The sequence below is a fragment of the Scyliorhinus torazame genome, chromosome 5, assembly GCF_047496885.1.
Source record: "Scyliorhinus torazame isolate Kashiwa2021f chromosome 5, sScyTor2.1, whole genome shotgun sequence".
Taxonomy (NCBI): Eukaryota; Metazoa; Chordata; class Chondrichthyes; order Carcharhiniformes; family Scyliorhinidae; genus Scyliorhinus; species Scyliorhinus torazame.
The window spans coordinates 284,999,259-285,018,443 of NC_092711.1; the positions used below are offsets into that span (position 1 = coordinate 284,999,259).

Consider the following 19,185-nt stretch of genomic DNA (forward strand, 5'->3'; position numbering starts at 1 on the left):
ATCACAGGAAGCGATGCAGTATCACATGATTTGGTCTCTCGTACAGCCTTATATAAGCCAGAGCAGTGAGATGTCTTCCAACAAAGCCATTGCTTCATATACACCTGCAGGCTCATTCAGTATCTGTATTAATCTGACAATTCCAAGAATACAATATGGTGGCAACACATGCAAAATAGTGATGGAGAAATCTCTACCATTGCCTGAAAGCTTTGTTAAGGTGGCAGGTCTCAACCAAGCAGAAACATGGCCGGAATGGTAGCAGAGGTTTGTACCGCATCAGGTCTTGCTGTGAAGGCAAGCAGTGAGCAGGTCAATACGCCGTTATGTGTGATGGGTGACTGTGCGGATGATAACATTGTCATTCAGGGTATTGATGAGGAGAACCTGCATGCAATTAAATAATCAAAACACTTGATACCTAGTTCAATCTGAGAAAGAATATCATTCCTGAATGGGCTAAATTTAACAAAGGTATGCACCTAAAAAGTGTTGATACATTCATAAATGACCGGCAGAGACTGGCAGAGAACTGTGACTGTGGCAGATCAAAAGATTAACCTATTGGGGACTGAATCATAGTGGGAGTGTCGGATGAAGCATTGTCACACTATATCAGGCAGAGGGGATTGAAGGATACGGGAGGAAAACGGGATTAGACTGTTAAATTGGATGATCAACCGTGATCATAATGAATGGCGGGGCAGGATCGAAGGGCTGAATGGCCTCCTCCTGTTCCTATTTTCTATGCTTCTATGTTTGCAGTCAAGAGATGATCTAACCTCGGCAAAGGCAATCCAACTAAGCAGACACGCTGAGGTCAAAAAACAGAATCAATCTGTGATTCAAAGTGAAAGGGACAGCCCTATCACAAAAGTAAATGATCCACAGTAGAGCATGTCAAATACAAAAAAGAAAAAGCTTTTGTAAAAAAGCAGGGGCGACAGGAAGAACATCCACCAATGACCCAAGTGATAGGTGTGGCAGGGGAAAATGCAGGTGTGAAAATTGCCCTGCCAAAGAGACCAGGTAATATTTATAGGGAAAAATGGGTTGCTTTCAGGTTTAGTTCTGTCGCAAAAAGCCTGTACAGAGTACACACAAAAGGGAATAATGAAATTGACTCTATGTCGAAGCAAATGTTTTTTTAATCTGGAACAGGGATGGTCCCATTGCCAAAATTCAAAAGTATGTCTTTGAGAGATGGCAAGTTGCATGACGTAGAAAATATGCATGGCATTGGGGTACTTTCCTTGGAGAGATTCAGGAACCAAGCAGGAGCTACTGATATCCTTGTGGAGGGAATCAAGATGCACTTTAAGTTCGGCTCCAGTGCAGCGGGTTCAGTTCATTCCGTGGTTGGAGAGGAACTCTCATCAACCATCATGCAAACAAATATATGGGCCAGAATTCGAGATGATAGGGGAACTGAAGGCAACCCTCCAGTAATGAGAGAAAGAAATCACAGAAACATTGGCCAGAATTTTCCGGCCGTTCTCGCTGGCGCTATCTTTTGGTGGATAGAACGGGAAACCTCATTGACAGTGATGGGATCTTCTGATACCACCGGCAGCCAATAGTGGGCCACCGCTGCGAAACATGCCGCAGGAGCGGGCATTGAATATCCCACCCATTGTCTGTGATTCTGGACCGGAGTTGCTCACTTTTGAGCAGCAAGCAGCAAGGCCTATACACATTTGATTTGCAAATGAGGGGAACTGGAAAACCGACAAGATCATCCCAAAGACTTCCCAGCTGGATTATCACAGCATTCCACACTGGATTACGAAAGTTGAAGAAGAATACTTCATAATTCTACATCCTGAAATGAAGCTAATCAGTCTGTTTACACCCAGAAAATTCCCTCATCCACTCATACCAAAAGTAAAGAAGAAAATGGACTGTCTGCTGAAGCAAGGGGTTATTTCTCCTGTAACCAAACAACAAGTTGCTGCTCTGGGTTGCCTTCATTTCCAAAACCAAAAGGAACTATCAGAATTTGTATAGTTATTACCCAGCTGAAAAAAACAGTTGAACGCGAAGTTCACCCTGTCTTGTCTGTGGACAAGAGCTTAGCAACATTTTGAAAGAGTTCAATCTTCATGAATCCAGATGCAAATTGTGTTTTTTGACATCTCGCCCTTAATGAAGGGTCTACGTTGCTCACAACTTTCATTACTCAATTTGAGAGATTTTGTTACAACAGCATGGTAGCACAGTGGTTAGCACTATGGCTTCGCAGCGCCAGGGGCCCAGGTTCGATTCCCGGCTTGGGTCACTGTCTGAGCGGATTTCCCCGTGTCTGCTTGGGTTTCCTCCGGGCGCTCCGGTTTCCTCCCGCAAGCCCCGAAAGACGTGCTGTTGGGTAATTTGGACATTCTGAATTCTCCCTCTGTGTACCCGAACAGGCACCATAATGTGGAGACGAGAGGCTTGTCACAGTAACTTCATTGCAGTGTTAATGACACTAAGGATTATTATTATTATAAAAAACGTGTCAGCGTCAAATCAGCAGCAGACATCTTCCAGTCAACCATTTTGGAAGGTCTGGACGGAGTCGTGTACCAAATGGATGATGTCCAGATTTATGGATCCGCTCAAACAGAACATGACAGCACAATATGCCACTTAGTGGTCAGGTCTCTCAAAGTTGCTAAAGATGATATCAAACTATTGCTGGTGTTATTCATCATCAGGAGACAAGAACCATGAATGTGCTCTTCCTTCACGTAATTGACCATGGGATTGGGATGGACCTCTACCGGCACAGAGGAAAGATGTTCTTGATCATTTTAGATTGCTGCTCCATATGAATTGCTGAGTCATACATCTGACACAGTAATTACGTCACTGAAGGTAATGTTTGCAACACATGCAATCCCAGACCTCGAACAATTTGAAGCATTCACAGTATCATATGGTGTTGGTCATACGGGTGGCACACCAAGAAACCCTCAGGCCAATGGTTAAGCTGAAAGAGGAGTGGGTACAGTGAAAACATTGCTGAAGATTTATGATGACATCCAACTTACATGTCTGAGTTATTGTTCAACTCCATTCCAAGTTGGTCTAACACCATGTGAACCTCTCTTGGGAAGAAGACTGTGAACACAACTCCCTACTCTCGCACACACACTCATCCAGCAAGAACAAGCTGATGACTTGGACAAAGTGAGAGAGAAAGAGAATGAGTATCAGGTGTGGAACTATGACAAAAATCAGCAAGACAGAGCTCCAACCAGGAAAGCCAGTTTTGAACTGAAACCAAGCCCATATGGACAGGAAGTATAACAGATGCCACATTTGACATCCTACATCAGCCAAATGGAGCATGGTACATTGATACGGAAAAGACGTGCGCTGGTTGGCACACAGAAGCAGCCTCCTACCCTGTGAAGCAGTCATCTTCACAATCTAAACAGTCAAGGTTGCTGCATTCATCCACCAATTCAAATGATAACCTGACTGGTGAGCCCGAGTCACCTAAAAATTCCCCTGCTGCCCAACAGAGTCTGAGAGAGCACTCAGGGGACTAAACTATCCAGTCACTCCAAAGGAGAAGTGGGCCTGTTCTGGTAGACTTGTGAAATTGCTACAGAGGTTGTATATACAAGAAGAATAGAAGGAAAGGAGAAAACAAGATTAAGGACTGCAGAGTTTGTTTGATCTTCACCATGAAGCAAGGAAATCAGAAAACCTTGCGGGGAGATGTAGTGTAATGTGTTGTACTCCCCCGCAGGAGGGCTCTGAGGCTCAGGGGTGCATAAAATTGCAGGATTTCCTCCGGGGTCCCGTCCTAGTTTCCCAACTTCACAGCGCATTCCCTGCACCATGCCCTGCGCCACCACCCCCCCCCCCCCCCCCCCCCCCTCCGGCATCCGAAACCCTGGCGCTTACCTGAAAGGCGGTCCTGAGACTTAATCTCAGGTCTAGTGCTGCAGTAACTCTCCCAACCACTACAGCGCTGTGCCTGGGGGGCCTGAATGGCCACCAGCTCCATCCAAGAGGGGACGGAATCCCGCCTGCTGCCAATCAAAGCTCAATTGAGCGTAAAATGACATATGGCAACAGGCCTGTCAGAATCGGTACCACCGACTCTCAGGATAGTGGGCACTGACCATTCGCTGACAATTCAGGCTACTAAGTGTTTTTATTAGTCTAACATTAAGAATATTATATAAATCTGAAAATAGAAATAGAAAACTATTGAAATACAAATGGTGGGCAGGGCCTGAAAGGAAAAAAGACAAGTTAATGTCCTGAGTACATGACCTTCAGCAGAAGACATCTAATGACCACACCCAAAAGGTTAGCCTGCATTACGTTTTTACTTTTCAGACTCTGATGAATCTGCTGTGTCTTTCCAGCATTTCTGTTTTGATTTCAGCATACATTATGATTTAAGTCAGCTGAAGGAGCCTCAGGGGGAGTGTGCTTAATGTAAGAAAAATCCCCCAAACTATTTTGATTTCATTAGAATAGCAAGCATTTCTTTGGTGGTCAGATATTTTTTGTCAAAAAATTCAAAGCATGCAATTTTGTACCCTGCCGGCTGTAAAGGATTTATTGTTTGCACATTGCGTTTTGTTTAGTTTTACTTTATTTTCGTGACAAAGTCGTTTTCTTGAAGAGCAAGCAAAGCCAGACGCAGTAAAAAAAAAATCAACAGCTTTATGGCAAAGGAATGCTGGTAATAATTACAAGCAGTACTTCAACCAGCGAAATTTCTTTTGAAGTAAGCTTAATGTAAAGCTCCATGACTACAAGATCTGTCAAGGGAATTTTAAAAAAATCATGAGACGATAGCTTGCGAAAAGCACCATGTTTTTTTCTTACTGGAGAGTTGTGGCAGTCCGGACAGACAGATCTAATAGCTCTCAGGTTTCATTCCCTGGAATATATTGACAAGAATTCACTTTCAGCATTGAACTGGAATACATCATTTACAATTAGAAGTCAGGAGAGAGAAGGAAGAAATTGATAATGTTGAGTCATTTAAAAGGAGGATCCAGAATTCAGATACCTAGAACATAGAACATTACAGCGCAGTACAGGCCCTTCGGCCCTCGATGTTGCGCCGACCTGTGAAACCACTCTAAAGCCCATCTATACTATTCCCTTATCGTCCATATGTCTATCCAATGACCATTTGAATACCCTTAGTGTTGGCGAGTCCACTACTATTGCAGGCAGGGCATTCCACGCCCTTACTACTCTCGGAGTAAAGAACCTACCTCTGACATCTGTCTTATATCTATCTCCCCTCAATTTAATGGTATTTATAAGATGATCAGGGGAATAGATAGAGTAGACAGTCAGAGACTTTTTCCCCAGGTGGAACACACCATTTCAAGGGGACATAAATTTAAGGTGAAAGGTGGAAGATATAGGAGGGATATCAGAGGTAGGTTCTTTACCCAGAGAGTAGTGGGGGCATGGAATGCACTGCCTGTGGAAGTAGTTGAGTCGGAAACATTAGGGACCTTCAAGCAGCTGTTGGATAGGTACATGGATTACGGGAAAATGATATAGTGTAGATTTATTTGTTCTTAAGGGCAGCACGGTAACATTGTGGATAGCACAATTGCTTCACAGATCCATGGTCCCAGGTTCGATTCCAGCTTGGGTCATTGTCTGTGCGGAGTCTGCACGCCCTCCCCGTGTCTGCGTGGGTTTCCACCGGGTGCTCCGGTTTCCTCCCACAGTCCAAAGATGTGCGGGTTAGGTGAATTGGCCAATGATAAATTGCCCTTAATGTCCAAATTGCCCTTGGCGTTGGGTGGAGGTGTTGAGTTTGGGTAGGGTGCTCTTTCCAAGAGCTGGTGCAGACTCAAAGGGCCGAATGGCCTCCTTCTGCACTGTAAATTCAATGATAATCTATGATTAATCTAGGACAAAGGTTCGGCACAACATCGTGGGCCGAAGGACCTGTTCTGTGCTGTATTTTCTATGTTCTATGTTCTATGTCCCCACGTGCTAGACATCACCAGCCGAGGAAAAAGGCTCTCACTGTCCACCCTATCCAATCCTCTGATCATCTTGTATGCCTCAATTAAGTCACCTCTTAACCTTCTTCTCTCTAACGAAAACAACCTCAAGTCCCTCAGCCTTTCTCATAAGATCTTCCCTCCATACCAGGGAACATTCTGGTAAATCTCCTCTGCACCCTTTCCAATGCTTCCACATCCTTCGACAATTAAAGAGAGATTTTATCTATGTCTATGTCATAGACTATGGGCGCGATTCTCTGATCGCGGGACAGAGTGTCTGGGCCGTTGTGAACGCCGTCGCGTTTCACGATGGCGCGAAACGGGCGTGGGCACTAGCGATTTTGGCCCCCCAGGGGGCCAGCACAGCACTGGAGCGGTTCACACCGCTCCAGCCTGACTTCCTGGCGCGCACTGGGGGCGGTGCCAACCCGCGCATGCGCAGTGGCGCCGCGCAAACCCGCACATGCTCAGTTGGGCCGCGCCAACTCGTGAATGCGCGTGGGACTTCTTCAACATGCCGGCCCGACGCAACATGGCGTGGGGGTTCAGGGGCCGGTCGTGTAATAAAATAGGGCCGGGGCTGGAGAGGCTGGCCCGCCAATCGGTGGGCCCCGATCACGGGCCAGACCCCATCGGAGGCCCCCCCCCCGGTGAAGGAGTACCTTTCCCCCCCCTCCACAGGCCACCCCCCAACCCTACGCGCAGAGTTACCACCGGCTGCGAGCAGGTGTGAATGGCGCCGGTGGGACTCTGCCATTTCTGCACGGCCGCTCGGCCCAACAAGGCTGGAGAATCGGCGACCCGGCCGCGGACGGCGGCCCGCGGCCGGCGCCACACCAAACGCGCTGGCGCAAATGGCGCCAATTCTCCGCTCCTCGGAGAATCGCCGCCAGCGTCGGACCGGTGCCGTGGGAGAAAATGGCGTGAACATCGATTATCCCATTCGGCGCGGCATGGGAGAATCCCGCCCTATATGTTAATTTCTAGCTAAGCACATCTGGCGGTGTTTTGCAGCAGTTCCTGCCATCTTCCGGTCCTGCCAACAGCGATCCCTTCGGGTTCCCCAGAGGAAAGGGTGCAAACAATGGGAAACCCCGTTGATAGCGTGACTGGAAGGTTCCGCAGCCCGCCAATGGCGGGCCGCCCCTACCACCACAAAACATGTCACGCGGGGGGGGCAGAAAATCCAGCCCATTGTAAAAATTCAATCAATGAAGACGCCTCTGATGGTTCCTTCTCACAGTTGAACTACAGAGTATGAGCTGATGGCCTGCGTACCTGAAAGTTTCAATGCTTGATCATTACTGAGGTGGTGACAATGGTGTTGCTGTAACACTGCTGTTACTCAAAAGTGCGCATTTGTGGGCGTGGGCAGATGAGGTCAGAATTGGATTTGGCTTTGAGGTGAAAGATCTTGCCCATGTTCACGCGTGGCTACTTTGCGAGATTCCGGATCGCCGACATTCCTGGAGATATTACCTGCCTTCTTTAGGAAAGGCAGAGATAAACATCACATACAATTTAACAAACAGTATTTCTGTTACATCATTAAATGCTTTGTGAATGAGTGAATGGAGAAGGTTTTCATTTCCCTGCCTGATAATCTGGCCGACTGGATTTTACCAGCCGATTATAGAATTGGTGATCTGTGGGAGTGACATTACAATTAATATTTCAATGATGCTTCAGAACCACTTGTGTGTGTTAATTCAATTTACAGACCTCATCAAATTCAGTAACTCCTTCAAACATTTGTCCCTGTTAAACTCCAATGGTTAGTCAGTAATAAAGAAACGGTAGCATTGTGGATAGCACAATTGCTTCACAGCTCCAGGGTCCCAGGTTCGATTCCAGCTTGGGTCACTGTCTGTGCGGAGTCTGCACATCCTCCCCGTGTGTGGCGTGGTCAAATTAAGAGAATAGCCCCTGAAAGGGCATGTTTCCCCTTCACACACTTTTTAATGAATAAATTAACAGTTTTCCCTTTACATACACCAAGTGTGTGCTTAACCAATTAACCTACAATTACTAACTTAAACTCCCCTTGACTGTTAACTATATCCTCTCCTAACAGTCCCTAACAAAGACCGTTGCTAAATGTATTACAGAGGAAAGAAGATAGAAATGACAATAAGTTGGCTGGTTCACTTTCATTGCTTGTCTGTGCAATCAGTGAAGTGAAGTAGCAACAGATTGTATGAGTATTAAAGTGGTTTCACTTTTACCTTTACTGTCTCTGCAGTGAAGGTTGGGAATTCAGAAATATAAATGGATGCATCTTTTAGGGATGTTGCATTCATTTGTTATTTAATAAACGGAATTCATAATTGAAAAAAAACAAGAAGCGCTCACGGCTTAAACAAACATGCTTCCATCCAAATGGAAAGGTGTTACAATTATATATATATATACATATATATATGCCACTATGTTATCTCAACTCAGTAAACTACATCATTCTTTTACAGGAATTCAAAATGTTGAAATTCCTTACCTCCTTCAGTCTTTTCATCCTTCTACCAAATATCAGCCTGGGCTCATGGAAGGATTCAAACCTCTAAATTGAAAGTTTGAGAATTTAATCTGCGTTTCACAGGTTTTGAAAATGTAGTCTACTTGAGGGAACTCTGTACAATTGGAGGTGTCATCTTTCACAAGATGTGCATTGTCCGCAAAGTGTTTTGGAACATGCTGAGGATCTGAATGATGCAAATAAATATAAGCTATTTCTTTAATTGTACCTTAAGCTTGTTTTCACCTAACTACGACAAGAAAGTTTTTAATCAGTATGGGAATCAAGGGTTATGAGGCTAAGGCAGGAAAGTTGAGTTGAGGATTGCCTTATCAGATCAGTCATCGAACAATGGTGTATGCTCGATGGGCTGAATGGCCTGTACAGGAAATGCTGGAAACACTCACCAGATCTGGCAGCCTTTGAGCCAGGGTCAGCAAGGCCTGACTGCAAAGTACACTAACTTCAGCTTGAAACAAAATTGATCATAAGTACTTTAAACAATGAAATGCAGACAAGAAAGAGAAAGATACGCAGCAAAATACTTTGTTGAGTTTCTCCATGTGAGCTACATGTGTGGAAACTGCTCCATTTGTGACTTTGATCGTTTTACATTGAATACATTTTTTACTCACAGTCAAGTACAGAAACATCTAAAACTGTGGCCAGGAGAATATGTCTCACCAAACCCATCCACACAGACTTTCCTTGAAGAAACATTACACAATTATCTATGTTCTTAATCTTACTGGAAAGACAATGAAAAGTAGTGCACTCTAAGCTATTCTACACTTGAACAAGCGCAAGTACAAATATCAGTAGGCCCAAATCTCTCTTTATAAAGGTAAAGACAGTTTACAGCCAAGCTTTGTTCATAATGCTTAGGGCAGGATTTTTAGGCCCCTCCTGTCAGCGGGATCTTTCTGTCTCACCGTTGAATGGATCTTTGGCTGGCTTACCGATGAGGGGCCACCACGCCGGGGCTGGAAGATCCCAACCTTAAATTTCTGTAGTCTCCGTGTGTTAAACAGTCCCTTCTAGAAGGTGCATGTGTTGTCCAAAACAGACCAGCCAATGGAAGTGAGAATGTTGTCATGTGAGAGTACCTTTAAGAAATGGGTGTTTAAGAAATGTACCTTTAAGAAATGGGTGTTTATCAGTGATGTGAGAGTGTGGGTGAAGCTGGGCCGTCTGCCAGCTTTTTACTTTCGTTTTAGGCTGTTTGCTGGAGGGTGTGTTTTAGTTTTGTTTTCAGAGCTGGATAGCTGCAGTCACAGCCAGAAGGTGTATTAGAGTCTTTCTCTGTAATCTAAAGAATGTAAGCCGATCCTTTGGTGATTTAAAACTAATAACTTCTCTCAGTAGTGACTTTAACCTGATGTGCTTCTGTTGAAAGGTTTTGTTTTAAGTCTTATGGATGTTAAAAGGAAAGTAAGAATTACTTAGTGTTGTATTCTTTGGGGGTTGTATTTGAATTAATGGTTGCTAAGATGTTCATTGTATGTTTTAAAAAGGTTAACTTGAGTTCATAGAATAAACATTGTTTTGCTTTAAAAAATACTTTTCCATTTCTGCTGTACCACACCTGTAGAGTGGGCCGTGTGCTCCCCATACCACAATCTATTAAACGTTGTGGGTCAGGTGAACTCCATGATACACTTTGGGGTTCTCTAAACCCTGGCCCATAACAATGTCCAAAAGAAACAACTTTTATGTTTACGTAATGCCTTTAACATAATAAAACATTCCAAGATGCTTCACTGGAGCAATCCAAACATCACTTTAGAAACTAAATGTGACCCACCTGAAGCACAGCTTTCACGAACGGCTGAAAACATGAACTTGATTATAATATACACCCCCAGTTGCACAATTGCTTCACAGAATATATTTAAATAGGCACCCATATCACGCAGGACAGCACTTTTCAAACCCATGATCTCTATCACCTTGGAAAACAAGGGCTGCGGTTGCATGGGAATACCCCCACCTTTCCCCTCCAAGCTACACACCATCCTGGCTTGGAAATATATCACCATTCCTTCACTCTCGCTAGGTCAAAATCCAGGAATTCCCTCCCTAACAGCATTGTGGTGTACCATAGGGGCTGCAGCAATTCAAGAAAGTGTCTCACCACCACCTTCTCAAGGGCAATTGCCAACAATGCCCACATTCCAGGAACAATTAAAATAATGAGGAATGGCAATGCAGTTTTTTTCCACAGTTCCCGGAACACATTTGGAGTATACTATTGAAGCGCGGCCCCTTCAAGGGGGCAGACTTTGTTGTCCATGTGACTGGCTCGGAACCAATCACATGGGAGCACGCAAACCCCGACCAATAGAGAGAAAGGCGAGGCCCTGGGAGCAGAGGTCCAAGCAGTGTGGACCCCGGAGCTGGATAGTCAAGACCTAACCAGCATTGCCTTTGTTGACTGCTAATAAATGGCCTTTACTGGAAGCCTCCAGTGTATTGTCTCGAGCTACCACATTAGAGACGAGGTAAACGGTTCAGTCATTAGTCTACAGTAGTTCAGGATTTGAGGGGAGAAGGAAGAAGCCTCCAAAGGCAGATGAAAATCAGAAACCGTTGACTGTAGCACCAAAAATGTGAGTGAAAATGTCAACGATCGTAAAGTTAGAACCATTTGACCAGGGGGTTGAAGATATGGAAAGGCTCTGCTATTTCTTCACAGCAAATGAAATAATAGGGGAAAACAGGCAGAAGGTATATTGTTGATGCTTTGTGGGTCTCAAATCTAGTCTGATAAGAAATCTTACGTTCCCGGAGCCTCTTGACTCAAAAAGCCTTGATCAGTTAGTCACGTAGGTCAAGGGACATTTTAACCCGAGGCCCTCAATCATCCTTCAGCTCTGCTGTGAGGGACCCAGAAGAGTCCAGCTCCACCTTCATAGGCAGACTCCGCCAAATGGCCAAGCATTGTGAGTTTGGTGCACTGACCGTGTAGTTTGCGGGATTAACAACCTCAGTCATCAGAAAAATCACCTGCTGAAACTAAACTCACATTAGATAAAGAAATCAAGATATCTCAGGTGATGAAATGCACCGAAAAAGGCACATCTGAGCTTCGAAGCCTGCCGGGAGGGGAAGTGAATCAGTTGTGGGGCAGTACGGTTACGAGGCGCGCAGTGAGATCAACCGAGTAGAGAATTGAACATGGTCTTCGGGACCGGATCGAAGTCAGAGATCCGGGAAAAGAATGGGCCGTCAGCCCAAGTCAGAGGTGTATTGTTATCGATGTGGGGGAGACCACCCCCAGGAAACGTGCCATTTTTGCGAGTTTCTCGGTTACCATTGCAATCGAAAAGGCCATATCCAGGCCTGTTTCCACGCGCGGCAAAGGACAAAGAAAAGTACAGCACAGGAACAGGCCTTTCAGCCCTCCAAGCCTGCGCCAACCATGCTGCCTGTCTAAACGAAAATCTTCTACATCTCCGGGGTCTGTATCCCTCTATTCCCATCCTATTCATGTATTTGTCAAGATGCCCCTTAAACGTCACTATCGTTCCTGCTTCCACTGCCTCCTCCGTCAGCGAGTTCTAGGCACCCACTACCCTCTGTGTAAAAAACTTACCTCGTACATCTCCTCTAAACCTTGCCCCTCGCACCTTAAACCTATGCCCCCTAGTAATTGGCCCCACTACACTGGGAAAATGTCTCTGACTATCCATTCTGTCTATGCCCCTCATAATTTTGTAGACCTCTATCAGGTCGCCCCTCAACCTCCTTCGTTCCAGGAGAACAAACTAAGTTTATTCAACCTCTCCTCATAGCCAATGCCCTCCATACCAGGCAACATCCTGGTAAATCCCATCTGCACCCCCTCTAAAGCCTCCACATCCTTCTGGTAGTGTGGTGACCAGAATTGAACACTATACTCCAAGTGTGGCCTAACTAAGGTTCTATACAGCTGCAACATGACTTGCCAATTTTTATACTCAATGCCCGGCCAATGAAGGCAAGCATGCCATATGCCTTCTTGACTACCATCTCCACCTGTGTTGCCACTTTCAGTGACCTGTGGACCTGTATACCAAGATTTCTATGACTGTCAATACACTTGAGGGTTCTATCATTCACTGTATATTCCCTACCCGTATTAGACCTTCCAAAATGCATTACCTCACATTTGTCCGGATTAAACTCCATCTGTCATCTCACCGCCCAAGTCTCCAAATGATCTAAATCCTGCTGTATCCTCTGACAGTCCTCGTCGCTATCCGCAATTCCACCAACCTTTATGTCGTCCGCAAACTTACTAATTAGACCAGTTACATTTTCCTCCAAATAATTTATATATACGCCAAAGCACGCCAATGCAAAAAAAAACAGCAGCAGCAGCAATCCATGACACCACTGAACCTGAATGTCATCAAAGTAAATAAGACCAGCCCGTACCAGCCTCCCCGAACAGGTGCCAGAATGTGGCGACTAGGGGTTTTTCACAGTAACTTCATTTGAAGCCTACTTGTGACAGTAAGCGATTTTCATTTTCAAGACAGCGCCAATCAAAATAATTCTGCAAGGGAATGGAAGACCTGTGAAGATGGAGGGCGATATTGGGGCATCATTTACTGAGTCTACATGTTCTCCATGTATCTGTGTGGGTTTCCTCCGGGTGTTCCGTTTCCTTCCACAAGTACCGAAGGACATATTGTTAGGTAATTTGGACATTCTGAATTCTCCCTCAGTGTACCCGAACAGGCTCCGGAATGTGGCAACTAGGGGATTTTCACAGTAACTTCACTGCAGTGTTAATGTAAGCCTACTTGTGACAATAATAAAGGTTATTATTATTATTCTTAGGGAAACCCCTTATATATTCCGCGCTACAGAAGTCATGTACTTGGGGTTCCAAATGGATGACACAGGTCTGCACCCTCTCGAAGAAAATTTCATAGCCTTATAAGAGGTCACAGCATGCAGGAATGTAGCCAAGCTGAAATCCTTCCTGGGAATGGTGAACTATTATGGCAGGTTTATTCCAGACGTGGCCATGGCATTGGCACCATTGCACCAGTTGCAAATGAAACAACAAAGTTGGCAATGGAAGGAGCAGCAAGAGGAAGCTTTCTGCTTGGTAAAACAAGACCTGCAAGCTTCAAACCTTTTAGTTCATTTCGACCAGGGAAAGCCAATTGTTCTCATGCATCGCCACACAGGATAGGGGCAGTTCTATCCCATAAGATGGAGAATGGATCATAACACCCAATTGTCTTTCCTTCAAGAACTCTTATCAGATGCCAAGCAAAATTATACTCTAATTGAAAAGGAGGGGCTAATCACCATCTAGGTTTTAAAATGTTCCAGCAATATGTTTGATGCGCAATTAATTACACTCAAGGCGAAGTGATTCCATAACTGAAGGCTTTAATCTGCTAGAACCTTTTCCCCAGCAGCTTTGATACAGAAAGTGAAGGCTGCTGGGACGGCACCATCTCGTATACCCCGCCTTCAGGGCGGAGCTACATAATACAGCCAATGGTAGACTCCCGGGTCTAACCAATGGTCATCAGCCTCTCAGGTATCGCAATACCTGGTACTACCACAATGTTCACGGATAGCAATATGTGATAATAATTGACCATAAGAGACTTTGGGTCTTTTGAGAAAGGGCAAGCCAATACCCCCCAATTGCCTCCACTAGGGTGCAACATTGGACCTTGCTGCTAGCAGCCTACAACTGCACCTTCTGGCAGACCTGGCACCTAAATCTCCAACGTCGATGCATTGAGCCAACTCCCCTTGCCAAAGAACTGGCGCCGCCGCCAGAACCCCACAAAATCATCCTGCCGCTGAACTTCTTGGGCCCCTTGCCAGTGTTGTCCAGACATATCTGAAATTGGGCCCAGCGTGATTCTGAATTCTCCCTCAGTGTACCCAAAGCATAGCCGTGGTGTGGCGACTAGGGGATTTTCACAGTAACTTCATTGCAGTGTTATTGTAAGTCTACTTGTGACACTAAGAAAGATTATTAATATTACTATCCGGTATTAGCCAAGGTGAAACAGATGATACAAACAGGTTGGCACCACAAGAAATCCGAACAGTTGAGGCCCTATTTAACCCGCAGGGATTAACTATCCTGCAAGGATGGAGTAATACTTTAGGGTTCTTGAGTCATCATTTCACCTCCAGTGAGGGAACCCCTCTTCCAAGAATTAGACGGCACCCATCCGGACCAAACAAAGATGAAGATCGCAGTTATATCCGGTGGCCAGGAATCGCTAAAGCTATTGAGGGAGTGGTACACCAATGTATTCCCTGCCAGACGCAACAATCGTTAACCCCTCCAGCCAATCTCCACCCCTGGTAGTGGCTGTGTCACCCATGGACGAGAGTGCACTTCGACTTTGCAGGCCCCGTCTTGGGCAGGGTGATTCTTGTCTTGGTAGCCAAATGGCTGTCCATACAGGAGATGGGAGCTACGACCTTGCCGACGACTGTGGTTCCTTACGCTGGGTGCTCACCATACACAGCCTACCAGAAATCAATATATCCGATAATGGCAACCCTTTTGCTGGGTACGATTTCCAACACTTCATTCAGACAATGGGAATTCGGTGTACCAGGATGGTCCCATGACACTCTGGTGTAAAGGGCCATAGAGACATTTTAAAATGCTACAAAGAAGCAATCAGACCAGTGTCCTTCAACACAAACACCCCCCACCCCCCTCACACTATCATGGGAGTCATACAGGCTAAATTGCTTATCGGCTGTCACCTCAGACCTCAATTGGACTTGCTATTTCTAAATTTGGCGGGGAGGGTGGAGGCGCATCAGGTCACTCTGAAAAATCAACATACTTCACAAAAAGGTGACACATCATTCCAGGTGGGTGACCTGGATCTAGTTCGAAATTCCATCTCAGGCCCACTCCAGTTAGCCGGTCGGTTCGTATTCCAATCAGGACCCATGCTGTATGTGGTAAATGTCAGGACTGTGTGGAAGCATGTTGACCACATGGGGAACCCAGGGATGGTAACTCCCACTCCAGAACAAATGGGTGCAACTCGTGCCACCGACATTCCTGTGGCTGTTCCAGAGCAAGGGGAGCTGGGAATTTAAGAGTCACCCCCGCCTGCGGCCCAGATGGGAGCCGGCGAGGTGAGCAGCCCCACAGAAGAGGTCGAATCACCTGAACCATCATCTTCTTCAGACTACAAGAATCCTTCGAGACAGTGGAGCGGGCTGGGAGACATGGAGCGGGATGGGAGACAGTGGAGTGGGATGGAGACAGAGGAGCGGGCCGGGAGACAGTGTAGCGGGATGGGAGATGGTGGAGCGGGATGGAGACAGAGGAGCGGGCCGGGAGACAGTGGAGCTGGCCGGGAGACAGTGGAGCGGACTGGGAGACAGTGGAGCGGGATGGGAGACAGTGGAGCGGGATGGGAGACAGTGGAGCGGGATGGGAGACAGTGGAGCGGGATGGGAGACAGTGGAGCGGGCTGGGAGATGGTGAAGCGGGAGGGGAGACAGTAGAGTGGGATAGGAGACAGTGGAGCGGGATGGGAGACGGTGGAACGGGATGGGAGATGGTGGAGCGGGATGGAGACAGTGGAGCGGGATGGGAGTTGGTGGAGCGGGATGGAGACAGTGGAGCGAGCTGGGAAGCAGTGGAGTGGGTTGGAGACAGTGGAGCGGGAAGGGAGAAAGTGGGGCGGGATGGGAGACGGTGGAGTGGGATAGGAGACAGTGGAGTGGGATGGGAGACAATGGAGTGGGATGGGAGACAGTGGAGCGGGATAGAAGATGGTGGAGCGGGATGGGAGATGGTGGAGCGGGATGGAGACAGTGGAGCGAGCTGGGAAGCAGTGGAGCGGGATGGAGACAGTGGAGCGGGAAGGGAGAAAGTGGGGCGGGATGGGAGATGGTGGAGTGGGATGGGAGACAGTGGAGCGGGATGGGAGACAGTGGAGCGGGATGGGAGACAGTGGAGCGGGATGGGAGACAGTAGAGCGGGATGGGAGATGGTGGAGTGGGACGGGAGACAGTGGAGCGGGATGGGAGACATTAGAGCGGGATGGGAGACAGTGGAGCGGGATGGGAGACAGTGGAGTGGGATGGGAGGCAGTGGAGCGGGATGGGAGACCATGGAGCGGGACGGGAGACAGTGGAGCGGGATGGGAGACAGTGGAGTGGGATGGGAGACGGTGGAGTGGGATGGGAGATGGTAGAGTGGGATGGGAGATGGTGGAGTGGGATGGGAGATGGTAGAGCGGGATGGGAGACAGTGGAACGGGATGGGAGACAGTGGAACGGGATGGGAGACGGTGGAACGGGATGGGAGACGGTGGAGCGGGAGACAGTGGAGTGGGACGGGAGACAGTGGAGCGGGATGGGAGACAGTTGAGCGGGATGGGAGACAGTGGAATGGGATGGGAGACGGTGGAGTGGGATGGGAGACAGTGGAGCGGGGTGGGAGACGTTCGAGCGGGATTGGACACAGTGGAGCGGGAGACAGTGGAACGGGGCGGGAGACAGTGGAGCGGGATGGGAGACAGTGGAGCGGGATGGGAGACAGTAGAGCGGGATGGGAGATGGTGGAGTGGGATGGGAGATGGTGGAGTAGGATGGGAGACGGTGGAGTGGGATGGGAGATGGTGGAGCGGGATGGGAGACAGTGGAACGGGATGGGAGACGGTGGAGCGGGATGGGAGACGGTCGAGTGGGATGGGAGACGGTTGAGCGGGATGGGAGACAGTGGAGCGGGAGACGGTGGAGTGGGACGGAAGACAGTTGAGCGGGATGGGAGACGGTCGAGTGGGATTGGAGACGGTCGAGCGGGATGGGAGACAGTGGAGCGGGAGACAGTGGAGCGGGATGGGAGACAGTGGGGCGGGATGGGAGACGATGGAGCGGGATGGGAGACAGTTGAGCAGGATAGGAGACAGTGGAGTGGGATGGGAGACAGTAGAACGGGATGGGAGACGGTGGAGCGGGATGGGAGTCGGTCGAGTGGGATGGGAGACGGCCGAGCGGGATGGGAGACAGTGGAGCGGGAGACGGTGGAGCGGGACGGAAGACAGTGGAGCGGGATGGGAGACGGTGGAGCGGGATGGGAGACAGTGGAGTGGGATGGGAGACGGTGGAGCGGGATGGGAGACAGTGGAGTGGGATGGGAGACAGTGGAGCGGGAGACGGTGGAGCGGGATGGGAGACAGTGGAGCGGGAGACAGTGGAGCGGGATGGGAGACAGTGGGGCGAGATGGGAGACGATGGAGCGGGATGGGAGACAGTTGAGCAGGATAGGAGACAGTGGAGTGGGATGGGAGACAGTAGAACGGGATGGGAGACGGTGGAGCGGGATGGGAGTCGGTCGAGTGGGATGGGAGACGGCCGAGCGGGATGGGAGACAGTGGAGCGGGAGACGGTGGAGCGGGACGGAAGACAGTGGAGCGGGATGGGAGACGGTGGAGCGGGATGGGAGACAGTGGAGTGGGATGGGAGACGGTGGAGCGGGATGGGAGACAGTGGAGTGGGATGGGAGACAGTGGAGCGGGAGACGGTGGAGCGGGATGGGAGACAGTGGAGCGGGATGGGAGACAGTGGAGTGGGATGGAGACAGAGGAGCGGGCCGGGAGACAGTGGAGCGGGAGATGGTGGAGCGGGTTGGGAGATGGTGGAGCGGGAGGGGAGACAGTAGAGTGGGATAGGAGACAGTGGAGTGGGATAGGAGACAGTGGAGTGGGATGGGAGACAGTGGAGCGGGGTGGGAGACGTTCGAGCGGGATTGGACACAGTGGAGCGGGAGACAGTGGAACGGGATGGGAGACAATGGAGCGGGATGGGAGACAGTAGAGCGGGATGGGAGATGGTGGAGTGGGATGGGAGATGGTGGAGTAGGATGGGAGACGGTGGAGTGGGATGGGAGATGGTGGAGCGGGATGGGAGACAGTGGAACGGGATGGGAGACGGTGGAGCGGGATGGGAGACGGTCGAGCGGGATGGGAGACAGTGGAGCGGGAGACGGTGGAGCGGGACGGAAGACAGTGGAGCGGGATGGGAGACGGTGGAGCGGGATGGGAGACAGTGGAGCGGGATGGGAGACAGTGGAGCGGGAGACGGTGGAGCGGGATGGGAGACAGTGGAGCGGGATGGGAGACAGTGGAGTGGGATGGAGACAGAGGAGCGGGTCGGGAGACAGTGGAGCTGGCCGGGAGACAGTGGAGCGGACTGGGAGACAGTGGAGCGGGAGATGGTGGAGCGGGTTGGGAGATGGTGGAGCGGGAGGGGAGACAGTAGAGTGGGATAGGAGACAGTGGAGTGGGATAGGAAACAGTGGAGTGGGATGGGAGACAGTGGAGCGGGGTGGGAGACGTTCGAGCGGGATTGGACACAGTGGAGCGGGAGACAGTGGAACGGGATGGGAGACAATGGAGCGGGATGGGAGACAGTAGAGCGGGATGGGAGATGGTGGAGTGGGATGGGAGATGGTGGAGTAGGATGGGAGACGGTGGAGTGGGATGGGAGATGGTGGAGCGGGATGGGAGACAGTGGAACGGGATGGGAGACGGTGGAGCGGGATGGGAGACGGTCGAGTGGGATGGGAGACGGTTGAGCGGGATGGGAGACGGTCGAGTGGGATGGGAGACGGTTGAGCGGGATGGGAGACAGTGGAGCAGGAGACGGTGGAGCAGGATGGGAGACAGTGGGGCG

The 19,185-nt window shown here is 48.9% G+C and overlaps 1 protein-coding gene across 1 annotated transcript in view; it reads left to right on the forward strand.

Annotated features, from left to right (window-relative positions):
* The window catches only part of kdrl (kinase insert domain receptor like), a 283,571-nt gene that overhangs the window by 142,297 nt on the left and 122,089 nt on the right, over nucleotides 1-19,185 (forward strand). The window lies entirely within an intron of this gene.